General features: G+C 38.6%; 1 protein-coding gene across 13 annotated transcripts in view; it reads right to left on the bottom strand.

Annotated features, from left to right (window-relative positions):
- ZNF438 (zinc finger protein 438) overlaps positions 1 to 12,554 on the bottom strand; it is a 48,086-nt gene that overhangs the window by 29,347 nt on the left and 6,185 nt on the right. For 3 of the 13 annotated variants that reach the window (XR_005816611.1, XM_040546497.1, XM_040546503.1), the window contains exon 4: positions 2,896 to 2,955. The exons of the other annotated variants lie outside the window; for them this stretch is intronic. The gene's annotated coding sequence lies outside the window, so the exon portion shown is untranslated. The remainder of the gene's footprint in view (positions 1 to 2,895; positions 2,956 to 12,554) is intronic. 13 annotated transcript variants of the gene reach the window in all.

Raw genomic sequence — 12,554 nt, 5'->3', positions numbered from 1 at the left:
ATTCAAACTTATTTTGCAAATTTACGACCAGTTCAACTTCCACAGCTGCAGAACCCTGGGGAAGATCACAGCAAGAGAAGCAACCACCCAGCTGTGTGCTGAGCACATGCAGAGGCAGCAGCACCCTCCCTCCCTGCTGCTGTACCCAAACCATTACATACAGACCCCAGCAGAGCAGTTCAGCTGTTGTGCCTGCATTCTTTGCTCAAACAGTCACATCCATCTCCTCTTCTGGGAAAGGACGCATCACTTTGAAGGATTCTCCCGCCTGGAACGCCCCAATTCCCTCATTTCAAGCTCCCAGAGGTCTGATCCGACTGACAAAGCAACTGCTGGGCCAAAGGGTCTGATATTTATTTTAAGAGCATGAAACAGTATATTTTTTAGACAACCTGGTATAAACACATTTCCTAATACCAACTGGAAAATGTAGAGAGACAAAAATATTCCACGGGCTTATCCAGGTTTGGTGATGTTGAGTGATTGATTAGCATCCAGGAGCAGCACAGAACAGCATCTGTTGTTCAAACTGGTGAGCCACTCGCCATGTAGCGTGCAGGACAAGATTTGCAGACAAAGCATAAGCATGTTCTATGAATTACTTAAATATCTTTTTTGTAGGATTTATAACCGTCTGTCAGCACGTTACTTACTGATGAAACATACCTGCTCATTACAAAAAACCTTCACGCAGATAAACACGCAAAAGAATAAATTGAATTCTAACCTGTCCTACTTCGCTGCCTTCATTCACTTATCTTATGTTGATTTTATTGTGCAAATAGTCCTTGCCAATATCATTTTCATTTCTGTATCCGCCACCCTGCTTGTTGATTGAAAAACGTTAAAGGCACAAAGCTTCAAAGGCAATGGAACATCCTTAATGAAGTGTCCCCCAAACATGCTCATGGAGGGAAAAAAAAAAGGAAATAAACATGTCAAAATTATTCCTGGCCACTGTCCAACAACCAGCTGTGGTGCTCAGACAATGCTAACCCTGGGAACATTCTTCTTTCTCTACGGGCCTCCAGCTTTGCCTTCTGTTCCTAAGGATATTTGTATTCCTAACTCACTCAGTTTAATCTCAAACTAAGCAAGACCAAGCTGAATTAGTACTTCAAGAGAAAAACAGTTAAGCATGACCAAGATTTTAAAGCAACCAGGCTTTTGTGGCGTGACAACCAGTACATTTTCAACCATTTCTCACAAAAATCATGCTATTTGTGGAACACCTATGCTGCCTAAATCATTTCAATCCTTCAAGTTCTGAAACTGAACTTCCACCTGCTTAGGGTAATTAAATATACATTTTTTTTTGATAGTGGGACTAACTCCCATGTTATGACCAAATTCAAACTTTGATAGTGATGTTCAGTGTCTCTAAGTTTCATCAGAGTTTAAAGTATCATACAGATACTTTACAGATACAATCATAGAATGGGTTGGGTTGGAAGGGACCATAAAAGATCATCCATTTCCACCCACGCACCCCCCGTCGTCCCTGGAGGTGTTCAAGGCCAGGCTGGATGGGGCTTTGAGCTACCTGGTCTGGTGGGAGGCGCCCCTGCCCATGGCAGGGGGGTTGGAATTACACGATCTTTAAGGCCCCTTCCAACACAAACCATTCCACGATTCTCTAAAAGACAGTTGTGTTCCGATTTTTTTTTCAGTGACAAACAGCATGTATTCTGAGATTCTCCCATCAGGCGTCTTCTGATCTAGGGTAAATCCAAGTGGAAAAGTCTATCTATTTTGAGCACCAGTGGTAAATAACCTAAGTCTATCAGAATGCTAGTCAACATTTTAGCAGTACTTGAATTATACATAATAAAATATCAAGTCACTCAAAAAAGCAACATAAAAACTGCCCTTACAAATCTAGTCAGGAGGCACTCTGTAACTAAACTTCAGTCTGCGAACTTTGAAAGTGAGAAACCACTGCACCTAAAACCAAAACGTGTGCAGTTCTACAAAGCATGCCATTACACCTGCTGTGGTATGTTTGTTTACACATTACTTTTTATAGCCTGTTTCAAACTGAGGCACGTAATATTGCCTTAGATAAGTTAAATGAATTAATTACTATCAAATCCTAGACGTATGTATGCATTTTGTCATAACAGTAATTTACATGTCTACTCAAGGACAGAACTTGCAGAACTCTGAATAAAAACACAGTTGACTACATTGTCTGAAAGCTTAAAAACCCATCTAATTCGAATTATTCCTTAATTTTATTATAGCTTGTTAAAACCAAACCCACCTTTTCTCCTCACTAAACACACTGAGATTAGGCCCAGTTCTTCCCTGCATCACAACCACGTGCATCACTTGGCCTCCAGCATATTGGAGACATCTAAATCAAAGTTTTCTTTAAGTTAAACCACTAGAAGATCAACATGCACACACACAGAGGACCACACAAGGTCAACATCATGAGTGTACATCCTTTAACTTGTCTTCTGCACAAAAAGCAGGATGTAATTTGCATAGGACTCTGAAACCACATTCTTTTCAAAGAAAATTCATCACTACTGAGGGAATTTTCTACTGCAAAAGGTGAAATTTCTAATGGAGAGCCACGTCCATTACAATCTCAGCACTGCACAAAGTAAATTCAAAACAGGTTACCTTTAATTACAATACAACATGCAATTCCTCACTGTCTTCATCTGAGCAGGAGTGAAATTAAACAGGAAAAAGGAAAGAAGGTCTCTACATCCTATCAGACAGCAAGCAGGCTTGCTTCGCTACAGTTGTACTCACTTTCAACTGAGTTCACTGGTTTTTTCATAACAAAGTCAAAAGCAAGCTGTTTTGAAAAAAAGCTTTAACCAAAAGCACCACCTTGCTGCACAGGACGCCCAGAACTCCTGCCACGTGTTTAACACATACCCAAGCGCACGTGTTAAGCAAGCACTCTTCAGATGAAGTTTCCTATGAAATCTCAGGTACCTGGAGATCAAATAAAGGCAATGATAAATGGGAAAAGGTTTAATTTCAAGATAGCAGCAGTATCTTTGACCTGTTTAGTTATACTCACTTGGTGCCTTATGGTCCCCACCCATGTATAATACAGTAGCCATATATATGACTACTGTATCAATACGTTATGCCGGAATCTGTGTTTGAGTAATACGTGGGTAAGAACCTCTGAGCTCCACAACAAAAATATGCACATCTGATAGCCACGTTACCAACTACCTGACAAAGCAGTTAAGAACTGGGCGGCATACTGACTGCATTCCAGTTATAACTACAGCATCATACTCATGAAAACTTCCCAATAAAAATTAAAGGAGACATTTCCATTAAAATACACTCATCTTAAACTTCACTAGCAGAGCAGCACAGTTAACACGAACACCAACTGGTCTAACTTCTATTTATATAGAAAAGCCCAGGCTATGGTATGTATGAGAAAAACCAGGAAAAGGGCTGAACTGCTAGCATTTGTTACCTTTATTTATTTCTTCCAAGTATAACTTCACTGAGCTCAAACGCAGTTATGCATTCACCATACTTGTCAGTCACTCAGTTACCGGGAAAACTTCTGATTATCTGAGTTACAAGCATAACACTGCATCTAAATTAAGCAGAATTACTTGCAGCCTGAGAATTTCACACAGCAGCCAATTAAATGCATGAAATAATACAACAAGGATTATAACAAAAAAATGCCTGTAGCAGGGTAATAAGCTAGCGCTCTTGAATGAAGTATCAGAACTTGGGTTTATCATCAACCCAACCGTGCACAGAACCTCCAGCTACCATCTCTGACATGGTTATTAAAAAAGTTTCTGTATCAGCACATTATAACTCCTCACACCCTAAAACACCACTTGCATCTTGCTGGACACTGAGAAAATGGCATAAAGGGGATGGACAGCAAGCTTCACTCACATTCTGACAGGTGCCTCCTCCAGGTGAAAGCTGAAGAGCAGCTTGAACCTAGCACACAGAAACTTTCAGTGCCTTTGCAGAACAGATCGCTTCAGATCCCACACCTCTGAAGCCATCATTTTTCAGCAGTACACAGTTACTTGTATTAAAAAGGAAAAGAAAACCTTGTGTTTACTGTTTATATACCTCAAATTGAAAATCAGAAAGAAAATCAGAAGAAATACGGGATAATTGAACTACATGTCAACAACAGAACTGAGTAATATCCTCTAGATTTTTTTTATAAGATACGCAGCTACAGCAAAGAAATCAAAAGCAAAAAATAATCCTGAAAGCTCAACTAAGTAGTTCTACATTTAAGCAAGCTTAAAATGATTTGCCACTTACATGGTCAGAAGTGAGACGCTACAGTCAAAATCTGTCTTTTTAATATTATAACCTATTTTCCAAATGAATTAAGAAAAGAATATTTAATGTGAACTAGAAGTCATTCAACGAAGATTCAGCAAATTCTAAACCCACACACTTCATTTGTCATGTATTTGGCTGCTAAATCTGACTCTGAAAGACTGATGTGTTACCTTATTATTATTTTTAAAAGGATTTCTCTTGGGATTGCACAGCAAGGAATGAGTGTGTAGCCTATCTTACACAGGAAGGAGAGATTTTTATCCTTAAAAACAGGAGGTTCGCCCACATGATCACCTGGGACAGACTTGGCCAGTGCAAGCAGGCTAGGAGGTTATAGGAGCCTGGGAATGTTTAACATCAGGAAAGTAATTACAGCCCAGCAAGATCAGAAGGAATTACACAGGAAATGTGAACAGTAACCCTTTCATGCCAAAAAAAAATCATGAAAAATAGAGCTCTCTGCTGCCAAACTACAAGGCTGTACAAACCTATTGCAAAATGCAGGAATGGAAAAAACACTACATATTACTAGGCTATAAATTCCCAACGATGTGATAAAGCTATACTTCCAAGAACAGAAGAAAACCTCTGGCCTTTCCTGTTGCCATGCACATGCTCTGTAATTAAAGCCCAGAAGAAACATGAAAACATTTCCAGCACCACGTAAGAATGGTACGTTGCCTCTTCTAAATTTTTTCTTTTAATTTGATGCTGACCAAACAGCCTCCTCCCTAGAAGGTGGTCAAACATCTTGTTCTTATTTAGTCATGGGAAACTGCCTTCCAAAACAAATAGCACATTATCCAAGCAAGAATACTAACTCTCAGTTATCTATTTTGTAAAACTCAATCTCCCAAATTCTGAAATACACCCCATAGCTCAATGCAATGGGTTCAACTTATCCTATGCATTTGATGGTAGAAGGATTTCTATTCTCTAGAGACACAAGTGGAATTTGAGTAGTCTGAGTGTAACGCAATCCACTTACAAAGCCTTCAAGTGCCAGTTTGGAAACTGAACAAGATCATACATATGAGCTCTTCAAACAGACCTGCAAAATATTTTTATTAAGGAAGAGACTTTTTTTTTTTAAGCTCTCCACTAAAGAAAGCTGTACTACTTTGGATCTATTAATAGGTAATGCTACAAAGTATCAGCAAATAACCCTGATCAGACAAGAGACAAGCAATAAATCACCCAAGCGTGGTTTTTTTTTATGAATTTGCTGATTAAAAGTTATGAATATATTTTCATTATATTAAACAAAAATAAGATCCCCTACAGTGAGTATGAATGTATAACATATCTCCCCAAAAATGGGATATAAAAATACTTTTCTGATTTAAAAAAATAATAAATCTATTTATCTTATTTACACAACATGCTTCTTTGTCATTTCAGTTATGAATCAGAACAGCACTACCACTGTGATCACAAACTACATTTGCAGTGCGTCTCCATACCAGCACTTTAGCTTTTCCTCCATCTTGTCACCCAGATAATCCCCTCTAGTTCCACTTCTTACAGAAGTCTTTCTTCATCTATTCTACTTTATTCTCATTTTATTTTCTTTTCCTTGCCTTCAACTCTAAGATGTGTCTTTGTCATCACAAAGTGCATGAAGAACCAACTCCTTCATGACTGATACCTATCTTCAGCTGACTGTTCAGTGGAACCGCTAACTAAACAAACAAAGCTTATGGAAACACCAAAATATTAAAAATAAATACACAAGTACATGAGAATTTTGAATTGCGGGCATGCAAACAGGGCAGATATGGTGTAAGGAAGAACTAAATCAAGGCCAAAAAGTCATTGCACATTATGGTTTGCACAAGTAGCTAACTGCCATCCTTTAGGAGACAAAACTGAAATATGAAACAATTATTTCCTATTTTACTGAGATGGAGGCTGAAAAAGCAGCAAGCACCATGGCCTCATTTTGGAGGCAAAGGACACTACAATAAAGTTCCACTTTCTCCTGTGCAAAACCTAATCCCACTTCTAAGGGTTGGTGATTTGCAAAACCAAGCCAAGCTCTCCCCAGTCAATACACGTTCTTCTGAGATTACAGTCACTGCTCCCAAACGTCTGCCTCCACAGAAGACTAATTTGTCAGCAGTACAATGTCTGTACAATACATTATCCAAAAAACTGCAACCGTAGATGCAGCTACACTAAATTTTCCATGGCTACAAACTCGATCCAAATCTGTCCACAACAGATTACACTGCAGATCAGTCAGAAAAGTATTTCCGTATTGCAGCAAGACACTCTGTCTTCAAAAGGACTTGTGCACATCACGCACAAATATTTCCAGCGATGCTGCCATCACTTTTTCAGCTGAACTACGACAGTGCCAACCTGGATAAAACCTCTTGGTAGTCCAGCAAGGTTAGCTGACCAGGCTGAAGGTCTGCTTGCTGGAAGCCAAGAGCCAACTTGTAGGCCTCTTACCATGCAGATGAACTGATGGCGACAGCGCTGGGAAACGTTTCCTGGACCTCCCTCGTGCAGGCAACACAGCAGAAGCTGAGGATTTCCTTCGATACACACATCTTTAACTGACTCTTCTCTGGACTCTGAAGCTGCGTTGTGGCTCACCAGCATGCACTGCTAACAGGAAATTCTTCTGCAAATCAACCCAATTTTCCTCCTGACCTCTTTAGAATTTTTATCTGAAAAGCGGTAATTTACCACTGTAAATGGAGAGGTTACTGGCATTCGTTTTATTTCCAGAAAGAAATACAGCTAATTTTAAGTGAGGACAGTAAGGAATGTCCTATTCTGGGCCTGTGAACCCAGTTTATAATGAAAAAGGGAATTCCAAAGATACTGGTTTTGAAATTTATTAGGCTTCTAAATTTGCTTAGAGATTTCAACACGTTTAAAACTTTCGCTTTTGGGGGCACCTACAGACGGTCAACTCCACGTGTCAGCCTTCCCATGTAGCCCAGTCCATATTGCAAGTCAAGACACTAAATATTTTCTCCATCTCAGTATAAAACAGTTTGCTAAATATTATTACCAAAGACTGAATTGCTTCCCTCAGATATCTGCACCACATATAAATAAGTAACAGGCAGAGATTGCTAAAGAAAACCTGTAACTGTTATCTGTAAATACCCTCCAAGAAAGTATGTATGGTTATGCTGTGCCAATCAAGTCTCAAAAAATTGCATAGGTTAGTATTATCTATTAACATTTAATTTCTAATAAGTATTTTGGAAATGGTCTCTCTCGTGTCTGATGTCTGAATGTTGTAAGGTCACAACTCAAGTAAATTGTTTTCATTAATGAACAGCACTCATTTTTAAAAATATAATTCCAGTTACATGAGAAAAGGCTTACACTGCCCAGAATAACTATTTCTGCCATTACTGAAGTGTCCCAGGGTTAAGAAGGACACAGGACACTTAGCCTGCTCTATTTCCTTGACAAAGCAGGGCAGTTCCAACAGTAAATAGATGTCACATTATGACATTATTCTGATTTCATGCATTTTCCATGCTCCGATCAAAGCCCATTACTCCAAAACTTCTGTAGATCAATGTTGTTGTTGTTGTCGTCTTTTTTTTCCTCCTGTTTTCTGAAATGAACAGCTTCCTGAAACTGGAATAGATGTATACAGAACAAATAATTGTATACTGAAGAGTTTCCATCAACTTACTTAATAGTCTTCTTAGTCTAAAGAATTCTCCTGCTTCTCAAAAGTTGATCAGATAAATCTCTCAAAGATTCCCAAATTCTATAAATGCTGTTTGATTAAAAATAAAAGAAAAGTAGCTGTTCTATTTTAGTCTTGCAGAGGCAAATAAGCTTATGTGTACTGAAATTTGAAAAAAGTCACATTCCAATGAGCATCAGTATTACATAATTTGAAGATTTTTTATACACAAAATGCCTCCGAAAAGGTTTTAAAACTATTACCATTAGATCAATTACGTATCACTAGCCAAAGGCTTTTATGAGAAATAGAGTGTGCCTGAAAACCAGCTTACTTTTATGCCAAAGGCTACTGCTAGTGGTACAGTGCACTGTTTAAAGATATGGTCAGTTCCTGCTTCTACTGCTATGCACAGATCAGATGTAAAACGGAATTGTACGCTATTTTCCCTTCTGTGACCTATCAACATCAGAAACAAATTATTCGTATATTTCAGATGTTACCAACTGTTAAATGCATGAAAGATACAGGAATGTCACAAAGTGAAAACACTACTTACTCACCAGTGTACTTTTTTTTTTCTCAAGGAAATGTGTTTTTCTGCTTGCCTGAAGCAAGACCACAGAACTACCAAGGGGCTGCTCTCAACATTCTAGTAGGTCTTACCCACTATCTGTAAGGACCAAAACCAGACCTCAAAACTGTACACAAGCACCCAGACCTTACATTATTACATGCATGTAAATGTATTACATTTACATATTCCTGTAAATTTAAGGAATATTTACCCTAAATTTGTCAACTCTTCAAAAGGTCTCAGAAAAGCTGCGTTTTGCTCTCCCAGCATACCACCAAGTTTGAGCAGAAATTATGAATTAATGTGTTCCAAACAGAATAATTATTTTTGTTCTATAAAGAACATGACAATTATTCTGAATAACTAACAGCATATAAAAGCATTATCACAGGTACCTAAGCTTGACATAAGAGACTATAGAAGTTATGGTTTAAAAAATAATTTCAATTTCTTAATACAATCTCTGGCAACTGAAAAAACCCTCAGCTGCCCAGCACTTATTCCATAAGTAATAAGAAGCCTCTCGGTAGCTGTACCTAGACTCCATTTGGCTTCAGCTAACAGAGAAGATACAGAAACCAGCTCCCCTTGCAATAGACAACTATCTTCACAGTACACTAGTATATAAAGGCAAGTTTAACACTTACATAGCATTCTGAAAAATAAACACGCTAGGCAAGCCTTGATCTAGCCTAAAAGGAATCTATGGTTTCATGCTTCTTTTATAGTGAAATTTTATCAGGTAATAGAAACCTTTAAAAAAATTGTGATTAAATGATCAAGAATAAAGTCTTTAAATACAGAATCTGTAATTTATAGTTTTTCTGCAGTGTCTGCAGTAAACAAAGGGATTTGACAGCCAGGTGAAAAATACCCAGCAGAAATTAGGTACAGGACAGACATAAATGATGCTAATCAAATTGTGTTAGTTTCAGCATCTCATCTTAAGCAGAAGAGCATTCCTTCAACTGGTCAGAACTGTAAAATCATGCACTCGACAGGATTTACCTGCAGTCTGGATAAACATCACAGCAGTTGTTGACAAAAACTTGGCTTCCTTTTAGGGAATCAAAAAGACTTCACTCAATCCTCTTGGACCAGATGTGACCACAGTTATTTAAGGGCTTGTCACTTTGTCACTGAAATTGACAACCTAGCCAAGAAACTCAAAATGCTACAGCTAAAAAGCAAGCTGGTTTGTCCCGTTTCCTTTTAGCATGACATCTACATTGTTCATCGGCAAAAAATAAGGAAGACTTGTTCCCAAATGTGAACTGCATACTCCAATCATGACCTTATAAGCCCTGAGGAGAACTGAGCAAGTATACTACATATCTTGCAGATATGAAGCTTCTGACAACTCATTCCACTGCCCTATTTGCCTTTAAAAAAAAGTCAGACTTTTTCATTATATTCTGATTAAGCGCACAATACTATATATACTCCTTCTGTTTCAAATCTCATCTCTCCTGAAAATGACAACAGTTGCTACAATCACCCCATTAGAGCCAAAAGACCCAAAGCAGGAGGCAGCACGGTTTTTATAAAGCACAAGATTAAGAAGCATTATCTCAAGGAAAATCAGAAGATTTATTACTATCTTCCTCTTCAGATTACTGTATAAGCAACGCTTTTTCATCACAGGAAAAAAAAATTCCTCAGGCTCCACAAAGTATTAAGTACATCATTATCCATGTAAGACAACAGAGTTGGCACGACTCTCAAATATAGCACCCTGTGATCAAAACCACTGCAAATTAGTCTGTGCTTATGTTCTCATAGTCTACAAACTGTACTGCTGCAACAGATAACAGATATTCTTGAAGTGCACATAGGTGATGAGCAAAAAAAAAGATAAGAGAAAGATAAACAAGCAACCATTCCACTAACAAGTTACACAGTGTTTTCAGAATTGTCTCTATCAAGAGAAAGATAAAATACTTCCAGTCCAAAAAATAAAAAAGGCAGTAACTTTTGAAGCATTCTTCTCATTACAAAAGCAAAAAGAAAGAAACCAAGGCAACAACCTTCCCCAGGATCCCACATACATCTGGCACCCACTTGCTTATGAAAAGACTGGCAACACGTAGCAGTGGCTTTTAAATGCATATTTTTGAAAAAGTGATGATCCCTGAAAAGTAAAGCTTACTATTTAGATGTTCCGACCATAAGTAACAGTTAAAGTTGACCATTATTTTAGGCTTATCATCCTGACAGAGTACCTCTTAATTACTGAAGTTTTTTCTGTCTTGACAGGGGAATTCTGTGTTTAAGAATCACACAGAGAAAACGTTTCAGTACAAATCTTGGCTGCTCTAAACCAGAAAAATATCCCACAGGTCACTGAGCTACCATCTCTAAGATGAGTTCCCCATAATTAAGGCATCAATTATAATTTCGCAGGCATGTGCTGTTTTATAAATAAACTCCACAACATGAGCTAGAGGAAAGAATGCCTGTGTCAACGCAGCAAGCCTTGCAACATGGCAAGGTTTGAACTGAATGCCAACTCTGAATGTTATAGCACGGATTCTAGCAAGGAAAAGCAAGGAATTCTAGCAAGGAAGTCTTCCCCCTTACTGCCTTCCCACCCAGATTCCCACAACCTTTCTGAATCATTTTATTCCTGTCACAGCACCTCCCTGACATCTGCTCTTTGCTACTCTAGAGCCAAATACAACAAGTTTAAGTCAGACTGTTGCTAAACACACACAAAAAAGTAAGAACTGCACCCTCCATTAAATGGATTGAAAAGGACATGGCAGTGGGAATGAGCAAACGCTGATCCTATAGTCTTTTCCTGCTGAACACTGCTTTTTAAGCTTTTGTTTATCACTGGGGTTTGTATCTGAGCTTGTAAGAGACTGTAAATGTAGTTTCTAGGACTTGAACCATACCAAGAGAGAAAACTGGCACAGAGACGAGCACGTTCGTTTAATAAAGATACCCCCACTGCTATCTTTTATGATTTTTTACACAGTTGCTAGAAGTTGGCTGGATGACACCAAAAGCCAGTGTTAGCTCATCTCACCCTCCCGAAAACCGCCATCACTCTAGGTACAGAATAAATTCGCAAACTGACTTGGATTAAAGTACTTCAGGAACACCTACTCAAGGCGTGAGTCCAGGCAACAGAAAAATCAACGCCGAATAGAACAACGTCTCACAGAACCATTAGGGTTGGAAAAGCCCTCCAAGATCATCTGGTCCAACCATCCCCCTACACCAACGTCACCCACTAAACCACGTCCCTAAGCACCACGTCCAACCTTTCCTTAACACCCCCAGGGACGGTGACTCTACCACCTCCCTGGGCAACTCGTTCCAATGCCTAGCCAGTCTCACTAGTGGCAAGTGACAAGAACAACTGCTCTGAATGACGTCTGTCCAAATTGCTGAGGACCCCAACGTTACTGCCTAGAAGTTCTTCCCCAACGTCCCCACTGACAAGACGGTTAAAACAAACTAGCAGATATTCCCAAGAGAACACCCCTGTGACCTAACACAGGGGAAGAGAGCAAAGGAATCGTTAGGATGCTACAATCTTTTTTCCTGTAAGCAAACTAGGGGCAAACTGAATTCCTTGACTCCCGCCGTCAATACATGGTTTTTGGGTGAGCTTTAGCAGAAAAGACCCCAATGAAAAAAATGTCTCAAATAATAAAAAAACCTGAAGTTTTATATTCTCCCAGGGAAAAAAAATAACCTGAATCTGTGTCATTAAATATTCTTACACTCTAAATTATCCCATTTCTATAAGAAAACTCCTAAATTAAAATCATCCCTGGAATGCAGAGCTCACTGTTTTATCAACATTAATATATCCTTTCTCCATTTGCCAACCTAATTTCCCAGAATGTTCCCGTACTCTTGTATCATGAACCAACAGAATAAAAGCTCCTGAATTACTTTTTTCAAACCATTCATCATTCTGGGTATTTGTGTTACATTTCATCTTTTTTTTTTTTTGCCTTTGAAAGGTTAAACAACATAACT

Source organism: Cygnus olor, chromosome 2, assembly GCF_009769625.2.
Source record: "Cygnus olor isolate bCygOlo1 chromosome 2, bCygOlo1.pri.v2, whole genome shotgun sequence".
Lineage (NCBI taxonomy): Eukaryota > Metazoa > Chordata > Aves > Anseriformes > Anatidae > Cygnus > Cygnus olor.
This window is presented reverse-complemented; position numbering and strand designations above follow the sequence as displayed.